Source organism: Pan paniscus, chromosome 7 (assembly GCF_029289425.2).
Source record: "Pan paniscus chromosome 7, NHGRI_mPanPan1-v2.0_pri, whole genome shotgun sequence".
Classification (NCBI taxonomy): Eukaryota; Metazoa; Chordata; class Mammalia; order Primates; family Hominidae; genus Pan; species Pan paniscus.
In genome coordinates, this window is record NC_073256.2 from 58,619,850 (window position 1) to 58,633,039 (window position 13,190).

The 13,190-nt window shown below is 40.8% G+C and overlaps 1 long non-coding RNA gene across 2 annotated transcripts in view; it reads left to right on the plus strand.

The window, feature by feature from the left end:
• LOC134730873 (uncharacterized) overlaps positions 1-8,641 on the plus strand; it is a 69,459-nt gene extending 60,818 nt beyond the window's left edge. The window contains exons 6-8 of one of the 2 annotated variants that reach the window (XR_010112867.1): positions 826-1,169; positions 7,287-7,363; positions 7,871-8,641. This is a non-coding gene — a long non-coding RNA (uncharacterized LOC134730873). The remainder of the gene's footprint in view (positions 1-825; positions 1,170-7,286; positions 7,364-7,870) is intronic. The other variant, XR_010112868.1, reaches the window with a different exon arrangement.
• Positions 8,642-13,190: the final 4,549 nt, after the last annotated feature.

The following is a 13,190-nucleotide window of genomic DNA, read 5'->3' on the forward strand; positions in this document are numbered from 1 at the left end:
CATCTTGACTCTCTTCCACCATTTTTTGCAATCTGCCATATTAGCACTTAAGGGCTTTCATCATAACAGTGCTGGATAAGCATTTGTCAAATTCTATCTTTCTCTTTGCTCTGTTTGTAGACACCATGCTCACCATCTTCTTTCTTTGTGACGTTATCTTTTCTGGAACAGCGTGCACTATAAATGACCACATTTTACCTTATTCATCAGAGTCACCCTCCAGGCCTTCTTCCCTGAACTGAGATTCAGATTAGTTCATGAAACTCAGTCACTCATTTAGAAATATATTTTTATTGACTCCCATGGCTAACAAATTTGATTCACCAAACTCAGTCACTCATTCAGAAATACTGTTTACTCGCTCCCATCACTAACTAATCTTTTCTATAATGTGTGAATGTTACCAATGTAATATTCAGAGAATATTCACTGTGGTTTTTCTGTAATTTCTTGATGGTGCAGAGATGGCAGAGACATCTCTCTTATCCTCAGGTACCCATGGCAGTGCCAAAGCAGTTGAAGGGCATGAGCAGATTTCTGAAAAATCATAACTGCCTTAAACCACCGTTTCTTAGTGCCAGCTTCCTTATGAAATATATAGATGCATGCCACTGAATATCTGAGCTTGTTCCTCTCGTTAACCTCACTTTGTGGAAAGGTTTTTAAATCAACTGCTAAAAATGCCTATTCTTTTCTCTGGACAGTGGACATGGAGAGACATGAGCTGAGGGAGACAGACTGACTCAGGGAAAAGAATTAATGGAAGCACATGGCTCCCGCGGGCAGGAAATGCTTTGATAGACCTTTTCCTCTTTTTGTTACCAGGAGGACCTTGACAATAGACTCCACCTTGGAGCAGCTGCTCTGTCCCCCGTAGGATGATCACAGCACATTTTCCTTGTCAGACTTGGAGTCTGCACCAGGGAGTGCTCAGGAAGGGACCAGTACAATGTTGGGGATCTGCCCTTGAGCCTCCAAGCTGTGCGATGGGTGGAGACGTCACCCCAATACACTCACAAATCCTTTTGGCACACGCTTCAGGAAGACCATCTGCTTTCGTTGTTCCTCTGACCTTTTGTTAGCACCCACCCTCAATTGGAAATAAATTGCCAGAAGAAATCTGAAGCCTAAAGCAGTTTTAGACCCTGTTGTCAAAGCAAGTCAAATTAGTAAGTGTTGGTTTAGCACCTAACATGTATCCCAAATTGTGCTAGATGTTGGCAGTGGAAGGAATATTTTTTCAATGTCTAAATAGCTTCAGGACTATATGGGATCTTGAATAATTTAATTTAATCTTTTCAAAATTTCTACAAGGCAAGTATTACTATATGCCTCTGATAGATCAGGAAACTGAAGCTCTGGAGGTTCACCAACTTTTCTGGTGCCAGTCTAACTTCGTAAGGTAGGAGAGTATAAAGTCAGACTTCTATCTCGATTTCATATATGATTTTATGTCAGCTCTGATGTATTCTCAAGTCTGACGCTTAACTGCTTTTTTTCCCGTAGTCTTATATACCATGTCTAAGAGGCTCTATGAAACATTGGCAAAGAAGAGACCTGGTTCTAGCCCCATTCTGATAGGTGACATGGGATAAGGCACTTAAAATTCTGGGTTTCATCTTCTTCTGGAACATAAGAGACTAAATGAGATGACAGACCTTCTAATTCCTAAATTTATAACTATGTTACAAAATGTGGTATGGGCTCCACATTCATTAGGATGGCAAGTAAAAAAAATGGAAAAGAAGTATTGAAGAGAAGGTGGAGAAATTAGCTCCATTGTGCACTGCTGGCAAGATTGTAAAATGGCACACCCATTGTGGAAAATAGTTCAGCAGCTCCTCAAAACATGAAGCGTAGAATTGTCACAGAAATCCTGTAATTCCGCTTCTGGTAATATATAAAAAAAATGAAATTAGGAACATGAGTAGATACACCTGTGTTCATAGCAGCATTATTTACAATAGTCTAAATGTGAGAACAACACCCATGTTCATCAACACATGAATGGATAAACAAAAAATGGTATATACATACAATGGAATATGATCCATCCTTAAAAAGGAAGAGAATTCTAACACAAACGACAACATGGGTCAACCTTGAAGACATTATTGCAAAGTGAAATAAGTCAATCATAAAAGAACAAATACTATATGATTCCACTTATATGAGATACCTAGAGTAGCCAGATTCATAGAGGCTGGGCTCAGGAGAGGAGAAATGAGGGGTTAATGTGTAGTGGGTACAGCGTTTCAGTTTGGGAAAAGAAAAGAGCTCTGGAGTTAGATGATAGTGTCTCAGCATTTAAATGTACTTTATGCCCCTAAACTATTTACCTAAATGTAGTTGAAGTGGTAAATAAAGCTACAATTTAAAAAAGGAAGTTAAAAAAATGTGGTTTGAATTTCAGTAACAAAACACAATAATTCAAAAAAGAATTCACTATTTTTTTAGAAATGTTCGCATCATTCAATTTCCAAATTATTTAGTGACCTTTAAAATATTGCAGATTTACAGGCTTACAGGAGGACTAAGATTACACTCATCTGCATTATAAGCCACAATGAAAAGGATGAGAAGTTATCCTGGCAAAAGATGGAGAAAGGAGCATTTTAAAGAGGGGAACTAGTTTAAAACAAGATTCTATTTTGGAAAAAGCATAACATGTTCAATAAAATTAGAGCAATTTTCTGGAGCAATGTTGCTTAATCTCAGGGAGCAGGAGAAAGAATAGCATGAGCTGGAAATGGAGATAGGCAGGGCCAAAGCACTTGAGGCTGGGTTAGAGTTTACATTGTGTTATAGATAATGCTAATAGAGCCATTGTAGACTTTCAAGCTAGAGAATATCAATATTTTTATTCGTGTTTTTAAAAGGTCAAGCTGGCAGCATTTTGGGGAAGAACCAGAGGGTAGAGAGCATAACATGCTTTAGGCAGCTACTGTAGTTGTCTAGATTAGAGCATATGAAGAAGAGATGGAAAGTAGTTGAGTGTCAGAGGTAATTAGGGAGAAAGCATCACCAGAATTTGAAGATGCATTGGCTTCATACTCTGCATTATGATTTCCCAATTAATCATTTCCCCCCGGGGTCATAGTCACCTTCACTGGGCATCTTCCACTAGAGTGCTGCAATAGCTAAAGGAGTTCACCGCCTTCTGCTCTTACCCTTCAGTGGGTCTTTTATATTACAGCTAGATTTAGCTTTCTAAAATGCCACTCTACACACATAACTTCCCTGCTCAGCACTTTCAAAGTCTACCCATTGCCTACAGTATTAAGTCCAGCTTCCTTAGCTGGGCATTCAAGGCCCATTGTAATCTGGTCTCTCTAAACCTACCTAGCACATTGCTTTAACATGGACTGGCCAGCCACAGTGGCTCATGCCTGTAACCCCAGCACTTTCCCAAACTACCTCCCAGGCCGAGGTAGGTGGGTCACCTGAGCCCAGGAGTTCAAGGCCAGCATGGGCAACGTGGCAAAACCCTGTCTCTACAAAAATACAAAAATTAGCTGGGTGTGGTGGTGTGCACCTGTAGTCCCAGCTACTCAGGAGGCTAAGGTGGGAGGATCAAGATCGCTTGAGCCCGGGAGGTTGAGGCTGGAGTGAGCATGATTACGCCCTCACTGCAAAAGAGCAAGACCCTGTCGCAAAAGCACAAATTAAATAAATAAATAAATATGGACTCAGTTAATAAAAAAAAACTTTCTTCAGCATCTATCACAGGCCAGATTAACTAACTTGTTACAAAGCATTCCTGCTGCTTATTTTCTTTTTCTGTCTTGTTTATATTTGATTTTTAGAAATATATAGAATATACCATATGTATAAAGGAGAAATATAAAATGCAGGTGCAGGTTAAAGACTACTGTAAAAAACACTACCTAGCTTAAAACTAGACCCTTTTTAATATATCTGAAGATCTGTGTGCTCTGATCCCTCTTCTCACACTCCCCTAAACATTATCTTGGATTTCATATTTATTCCCATTCTATCTTCCTGGAATGCCCTTGCCCTTCTTTTTTTTTTTTTTTTTTTTTTTTTTGAGACAGAGTTTTGCTCTTTTTGCCCAGGCTGGAGTGCAGTGGCGCGATCTCGGCTCACTGCACCCTCTGCCTCCAAGGTTCAACCGATTCTCCTGCCTCAGCCTCCAGAGTAACTGGGACTACAGGCGCATGCCACCACGCCTGGCTAATTTTTGTATTTTTAATAGAGACGGGGTTTCATTATGTTGGCCAAGATGTTCTGGATCTCCTGACCTTGTGATCCACCTGCCTTGGCCTCCCAAAGTGCTGGGATTACAGGCGTAAGCCACCGCTCCCAGCTGCCGTTGCCCTTCTTGTTGCTTTAATACCATTCTTACTCTGTCCTGGCCCAGAATTTAGAAAGATTTTTCTGAAGATTTTAGCTCTTACTAAGTACAGCTAGTGTTGTCTCCATCATCCATGGGCACTGGCATCTTCTGTCATTAATGCTAGTAATCTTTTTATGTGTCAGTGGAAGCAGAAATCTCATTTTCTATTGAGAAGGTGCTTGGTATGCAGAGCTTGTTGCTGCTGATGGGATCGATACTCATGTGCTTTGTTCAGAGTGGTCAGATGGTCTGAGGGACCAGGGTGCTGAGAGGTGGTGGCAGGGAGACATTCTCAGGAACCAGACGGGGAAGGTAGAAAGTGCCTGGCATGCCATGAATAGTTGTTGAACTAGTGAATTAATGAATGATTGACAACTCTTTCTGGTCTACAATACTGAACTATAAGCAACGTAAGGATAGGCTACTGTGTGACTCAGTGATTCATAGTCACAACTCAGTTCAGTTGAGTTATTTCTTGAGTACCAGGTTCAAGAGATGCAACGACAAATAGGTCTGTTTTAAAATATCAGCAGTGGGGTCAGGGGAAAGTGGGAGGAGGGAGGAAGGCAGACACATAGATCAATCATTGTAACAGGGCAGCAAGCACAACCAAAGAAAAATACGATCATCAATCAGAGGAGGAAGCGGTTAATGTTTCCAGGAGAAAGTATTGATTGCCTAGAGTTTACTCCCACCCAGTCTGAAGAATCCTACTTGGATACCACTGCAGCATTTTCTCCCTCTGATTCTCCAGCCTCCTCCTTGCACCCTGCCTGGGATTCTGTGCTCCAACCACATTGGCCCAGGTTACCATCTTCCAACAGGCCCCGACTTTTCATCCTATGTGTTCTGCCCAGTGCATCTCAAATTTTAAAGCATCTACAAATCACCTGGGGATCTTGCTAAAATGCAAATTCTGACTTGGTCTGGGAAGTGTGCCCTGAGGCCTGAGCATCTGCATTTCCAACAAGCTTCCAGGTGATGCCAAAGCTGCTGCTCTGCAAACCAAAGCTTAGAACTGCAAGGCTACTGTCTCCGCCATGAAATACTTTTCTCTTCCCACACTCTTACTCAAATCCTCTACATTTCTATGAGCTAAGTCAAATGTCTTCCCTGTGATGACATCTCCTCAGTTTCAGGATGGGGCATCAGTGCCGTTTTTCTCTCCACTGCCTGGCAAATCTTTCTCTCCAAGTCTTTTTCCTCAACGAACTAAAGGCTCCTTGAGGGAAGGACTTGGTCACGTTCATCCAAACCCCTGGATGGTGTCTGTTATAGAGTTGGGCCTTAAATACTTGCTCCATTGAATTTGAATTGAACCTAAAATATTATGGCAGTCCTGGTACAGTGGCTTGCACCTGCAATCCCAGCACTTTGGAAGTCTAAGGTGGGTGGATCACCTGAGGTCAGGAGTTCAAGAACAGCCTGGCCAACATGGCAAAACCCTGTCTCTACTAAAAATACAAAAATTAACTGGGCATGGTGGCAGACGCCTGTAATCCCAGTTACTCAGGAAGCTGAGGCAGGAGAATCACTTGAACCCAAGAGGTGGAGGTTGCAGTGAGCTGAGATCGTGCCATTGCACTCTAGCCTGGGCAACAAGAGTGAAACTCCATCTCAAAAAAAAAAAACCATATATATATATATATATATATATATATATATATATAGCATATGGATTAAATGTGTATTTGTGTGGTTATATAAGTGTGTTTGTGCATGTGTCCTATTCAATGTACTATGTACTATACAATATACTATAGATATAATGTCTATATACAATGTACTATATAATGACTAGATCAGAATAAATAGACAAACCAGGTCATTTTAGCATTGTGTCACCATGAATTATAATAAAATATAAATTAACATAGATGATAATGATCAGGGTGGCAGAAATTACCTCCAATATAAATTTGATGAAGGCAAAACACTTTTTTTCTAGTAGGTCACTGGGTCCCCCCGAGTCTAGGCCCGTGTCATGTATGTTGTAATAATCAGTAAATATTTGTGGAATTCTAAATGAATAAAGGGAGAAGGTACTGAACTTTAGTTCTATGAATAAACACAATTGTAACCCCTGGAAAAGGAAGTGGTTAAAGCTATGTTAAGATCTAAGACAAAAACAAAAATAAACAATAATAAAGACAAGCCAAAAAAAATCTGAAAATCTTCCCCTATAGTGAATGCACATTACATTTTTTTTTCACTAAGAATATCTTCTTACATGGCAGCAAAACTAAATTGGGGACATTTTTCCATGTGAATTGTTTTTTCCTAAAATATCAAATTGTTGTAGATCAACAAAAACTTTGTTTTTCTTACTATTGAATATCAAAAAAGACCCAGTTAATTGCAAACATAAACGCTTTTTCCTTGCCTCTCCAGTTTTGCTGATGAGGGAGATTTTGCAGCTTTACTTGGTACCAAAATAGCTCTGTTTTGCAGACCATTATCATCTTCAAAGGGCGGGGCAATTATAATGAACTAGAACACAGGAAGTTTACCATTTCTCAGTATTAAAATAGAATTCCTTATTACACAGATGCTTCTCCCAAAAAGGAAAAGCGACTAGAATTTTTACTTTCTTCAATCTGTTGATATTACTGTGCTGTATTAATATAGTAAGGCATTCGTGTCATTAATACTTGGGAAATGCTGCTTCATTCTCTATTTTTATTTGAATGATGTTTCAAAAAATAATTCAAAAACGTTTATTGCCTAAGAAACATTTTAGTCAGCACTGCTTAGCTGAAGCCAGCACTAAAAACACAACCTTTTTAGAACTCCACTTTTTTTATGTAAAGCATTAAGTGGTAACCTAGTAGCAGGATTTGGAATCAAGAATAACATTTGCCAAGTGGCTACTGTAAGACTGATTCAGTATAAACACAATCTCACTTGATTCTCATAATAATCTTTGCAGGTATCTATCATCATTCCCATTCTGCAATGAGGAAATGCTGTCAGAGTGATGAAGTAATTTGCCCATGGTCTCACATAGTAAGTACCGCAGGTGAAACTCTGACTTCTCTTCTCATTGCCAAAGCCTACATACATCCCTCTCTATCAAGAGGCCCTTATAAAGCTACCATCTATTTTATTAAAATGTCATGTCTGTGTAAGAAGCTTAACACACAAGGCTGTCTGTATCTTAGATAACAGAATCTCATTTTGTTCATTTCTTCTATAAACATTTCCTGGGTTTTTCCTACGTACTTGGTAATGTGCTGAGTGCTAAAACCAGAGATAAAATACAGTAGAACCAGGAGAGACAGCCAATTCAAAGACAAATGTAATTTCAAATTGCCAATGTTTCACTGCTTTTGAGTTACAAAAATGCCAACTTTATATGATTTATACTAAAATATGTTATCCAATAAAGAGAATGGCACATTTTGTTCCAATTATTCCAACTCAATATTTTAGAAAAGTAAACAGATTTCTGTGTGATTTCCCAGCATTTTGATTATACTGGCTATGTATATAAATGTTTCTTTTGGTTTATAGGAAGCCTGTCTTCTCCAGGGAACACAGCACTCAGAACCGTCTCGGCCCCTGCATAAGCCTGCATGAGCCTGGGCTCTGGGGACCCATCCTGGTGCATCATTCGTGGGCTCTGTGACAATGGGCACATCGTTTAACCTCTCTTGGCTTCATTCTCCTTACTGGAATGATGGAGAGAGTTTTGCCTATTTCAGAGGCTTGCTCTTCTATACGTGAGCCTATAAGTAACTTGTCTTAAGAATTTCCACTCCTTCCATACTCTGATTTAAATTTGAAGGCATCAAAACAAAAACAATCAAGATTTCAGATTCCAAATACTTCCATTTTCATTTTTTATTATGATTAGAATTTCTTCTGAATGAATTTCTGTTTTGTAATTTTAGCATTGCCCTAAGGGGGGAAAAAGGCAGTTTATCACCATGCAGTATATTTTTCAGACAGCCTCTCTTTGACAAACTGATTTTTGTCAGTCTCAACTGACTCACCAATTCCAAATCCCAGGGCTTCCCTGGGAAACTTCCTTGGATCATGGCTCTGCCACACAGGACCGACATCCCAGAGGCCAAAGCAACCTGCTATAAACTGAGATCATTGCTCAGCAAGCTGGTACCACATGCAAGGAGTCTCAAGAGCTAACAGGAAATGATTCAAGACCAGAATTAGCCAGAGCAAGTGTGTTAGCTTCCTCTGCGCATGGGATAATAAGGAGCTTGCATCACCAACCTTCCGTGAATAGCCTACTCAGTGATTCAACAGGTTTCAAAAATTGTGAAATAAGGGATGTCTCTTGCATGGTGTACTTTGGAAGTCTCTACCTGAGGATGAAGGAAGTACCCAGGAGTAGGCATCATTCCACTTTTGTACCGTCTTCCACTATGTTTACATGGGTCCTCACTGAGAAAAAGGTATTAAAAGTGAGATGGAAAGAATAGGTCAGCTAGGTGAAAAATGGGAGGAAGAGACAGAAGGATCTGGGTTACAAAAGGCTGAGACCAGGCCGGGCACGGTGGTTCACTCCTGTAATCCCAGCACTTTGGGAGGCCAAAGCAGGTGGATCACGAGGCCAGGAGATCGAGACCATCCTGGCTAACACGGTGAAACCCCATCTCTACTAAAAATACAAAAAATTAAAATTAGCCGGGTATAGTGGCAGGCACCTGTAGTCCCAGCTACTCGGGAGGCTGAGGCAAGAGAATCACTTGAACCTGGGAGGCAGAGATTGCAGTGAGCTGAGACTGCACCACTGCACTGCACTCTAACCTGGGCAACAGAGTGAGACTCTGTCTCAGAAAAAAAAAAAAAAAAAATGCTGAGACCAAAGTAGCCTGGTGGCTTTAGGAATGGAAGTCAAACCTGGTGCGTGGGGTGGAGTTCCTGTAGTTTTTATTATACTCTCAGAGTAAGGCAAAGTCAGTGAAGCATTTTGAAGGGAAAGATGGCAAAGTGGGTCCATATTTTTAAAAGCTCATTTGAATTGCCGTGTGGCAATTCAAATAGGATAGGATAAAGAACAAAAGCAGAAATGGAGAGAATAAGAGAAATGTGGCCGGGTGCAGTGTCTCACACCTGTAATCCCAGCACTTTGGGAAGCCCAGAGAGCAGCATCTCTTGAGTCCAAGAGTGCAAGACCAGCCTGAGCAACATTTCAAGACCCTGTCTATACAAAAATTACAAAAATTATCCTGTGGTTGTGCACCTGTAGTCCCAGCTACCCAGAAGGATGACATAGGAGGATCACTTGGGCCTGGGAGGTCGAGGCTGCAGTGAGCCAAGATCATGCCACTGTACTCCAGCCTGGGTGAGAGTGAGACCCTGTCTCAAAAAAGAGAGAGAAATGTGGTCCCAACAAGCATTAAGGGGATCGTGGGAAAGGATGAAATTAATGGAAGGAGTAGAGGGAAGTGCAAAGGATGAAATTAATGGAAGGAGTAGAGGGCAGTGCAAATGGGCAAAGAACCTGTCTGAGGGTGAGGCTGTGCACAAAGTCCTTGGGATATAGCAAAACAGGTCAGTGAGGCATGAAATCAGAGAGGCAGGCTTTATACAGACTTGTGGTAGTTGCAGGACGAGGGTTGGGGGGAAGTGGTTTGCAGACTGCTGTGAACTACAGACATTTTTTAAGGATATCAAGAAGAGCCCCCTCATTTTCTTCCTTACCCCCGCTGCCCCACTACTGATTCATGGGCAAGTGAACCTAGCCCATGAAGCAATGCTGACCCAACCATCAAAACATGACACCAGCTTGCTGCCCAATCCTCTGTGGACCTAACTGCAGTCAGTCACCATGTACAATACAATCAAGCAGTAACACTCTGAGGTTCTTGAACGCCCCTTTACAGAGGGAACTTGGCAGGGAGTAGCCATGTGTGAACAACAGGGACTCCCCATTGTTCTGCACTGATGATTGAATAGACTTCCTTGGTGGCCCATGGAGACAGCTGTTCTTACTGAGGAACATTTTGCCCTTTGAATGTGATTAGTAAAACAGAGATGACTCTATTCTTTAAAGGTCTCCAATGACCAAATTTGGCCTCTGAGAACTGGACCGAAACATTTTGTGTGAGTCACGTCTGTTTGCCTCATTTTCTGTCACTAGTTGTTATGGAAACTACATAGCACAGCCTGAGGGTTCAGAATTCCTGAAGTTGGCCTCAAACTTATGCATAGTTTGTACAGCAAACAAGTTTGCTTACTTTGTTAATCTTTAGCTACTTCCCATCCTGCTCAGATTGGAAGCTGAAGAGGTCAATACTGCCTAGCGTCCACTCTGGTCTTTTCACATGAATCAAAATAATAGACTTGACCTTGTGTCCTGCCCTGAGGATGGTACAGATATTTAAAAGAATTCCAAATCACTTCCTGGGTTATCTGATTGTAGGATCAAAGTGGCCCCCTTGCTAACATAAAAATGATACACATGTGAAAAGAATTTAAGACTTCTTCATGCTGTCTTTTTTGGGTTCATCCCAATCTTTTGGCAAAATCTCCAGCCAGATCTTAATGGCCACTGGGTTTACTCTGGGAAATATGCACTTTAGAGAGATGTTTGACATATTTTTGTTACTTGAACTTCTTTGAGATATCTATAGATCTTTGAAACTCAGACACAAGAAAGTTTTATGTCCATGGTGCCTCCCGATTATTCAAAGACAGGTGATGAGTTTTATGGCTTCTTCAGCAAGGAATCTAAATCAGACAGACCTGGAGTCATAGTCTGGTTCTACCATTTAATAATTGCTTGACTGAGTAGGTAAATTACCTTTGTGAGCCTCTGTTATCCATCTACAAGACAGTGCTATTAACAACTATCCCATGGGTTGTTATGAAGACTAAGCAAGTTTAACATGCAAATTGCCTAGAACAGGTTTTTATACATAGTAGGCACTTAGCAAATGTTAATTTCCTTTTCTTTTCCATTGCACTACCTGCTTTGTGGCCATGTTGTTGACCAATAGCACTTCCAGTTGCAGATGAGCAAGAATAGACAAAGAATGTGGAATTTTTATAAAGTTCCAATTAAGAGAGCCTGAAAGCCATCCAGGTGTTCCTTCTAAACTTAGATGTGTGATTTAACATGAGGAAGCCATGTAACTTTTGTGCTGTGACCATAAACTGAGAAGGTTGGAGCATGTAATCCTGAAGCCAGGCATTTTAACTGATGTAACAGAAGCAATGTGTATTTTTACTATTAACTAAAAAGTGACTGGGGCAGGTCTCAATCCATAGAGAGCTATTTTGCCAAGGTTAAAGACATGCCTGGGGAAATTTTAAGTCCCAAGAGTATCTGTGACTTGTGTTTTTTTCCAAAAGGTGGTAAACCAAAAATAAAATTCTAAGCTCCACAGCCATCAGAATGAACCCCTCCTCTCAGCCAAGGGCATTCCAAAGTTAACCTGAAAAAATTGTTCAGGCCTATCATGGGAGTCAGACGTGCCTCATTATACCTTCCTCCCTTTTGGAATTCTGGCACAGCTGACTAGCATTAACATCAACACAGAGACCTTAGGACTGGTAAAACAGACTCTTTACGTCTGATAAGAAACATTTACAATCTGTTCTTTCTGAAGCCTCCTACCCGGAGGCTTCATCTGCATGGTAAAACCTTGCTCTCCACAACCCATTATCATAGCCCAGACATTTCTTTCTATTGATTCCAGATCTTTAGATAATAATACAACCAATCCGAAAATGTTTGAATCCACCTATGACTTGGAAGCCCCCACTTCCAGTTGTCTTGGCTTTCTGGACCAAACCAATGTACATCTTACATGTACTGATTGATGCCTTATGACTCCCTAAAATGTATAAAACCAAGCTGTAGCTGGCCACCTGGGGTACAGGTTGTCAGGATCTCCTGGGAATGTGTCAGAGGCCACTGGTAACTCATATTTAGCTCAGAATAAATCTCTTCAAATATTTTACAGTTTGACTCTTTTTGTCGACAGGGAGCTTTTGGAACTTCAGTATTAAAGGAAAAAAGCAAGCAGGAAGGGAAAAAAGAGAGGGAGGATAGGCAGTGAGGCAGATGGTGACATTCTTGTGAGGCTCTGATTAGCTTCAGTAAATCTACATTTTACATAAGAAGAAGAGGGAGTAGGGGAAAAAGTCAGTGACGCATTGTCCTGTGCTCAGTCAACTACATTTGATATAGCTAAAGTAACCGCATGAAAAGAGGGAGCAGAGGAAATGGGGCTATGGCACAGGGTTGTGAAATTACAGCTATTTGGGAACAAAAGGAAAACAGTGTCCGTTCCCAAGCTTAACTTTCTCTTGTCATAGTGTGTTTGGGGACCCAAGATTCTATTTTCTTTCACACTGCTAACCCCAATGAATATATGATTTATCTTTTAGAAACTGCATGAAAGAAAGAAAAATGCAAGTTGGAGAAGAGACCAACATGGAGCTTGTGCTTGCTCTCATTAAGAACTCAATCTCTTGAAAAATCACATTCTAATATTTCTATGGGTGAGCACGGATTTCACATCAGCTCCCCATAGCCTTCTTGGGTCCATCAGTTCATCACTTCTAGAAGTTGGCCACCTGTGAAGCCACTTAGGGGAGGTCACTCATCACTGCTGGTGACAGTGGTGCTCTGTGTGTGAATACTCATGTTCATACCCATGGCAGAGGATTTTCTCTCCAGGTGAAACAGTGTTGCTGTGTTTCCCTCTCTCTTCCAGTCTCACACGTTCAGGAAAATTAATCCCCAAAGTCCTCATTCATTATTTAGCAAATATGTTCAAATAGGAGAGAATATCAGCTAAGTTTAAGCTAAGGCCCTCTGCTAAGGAAATACAAAATATATATGTGAAAAGGAAATTCT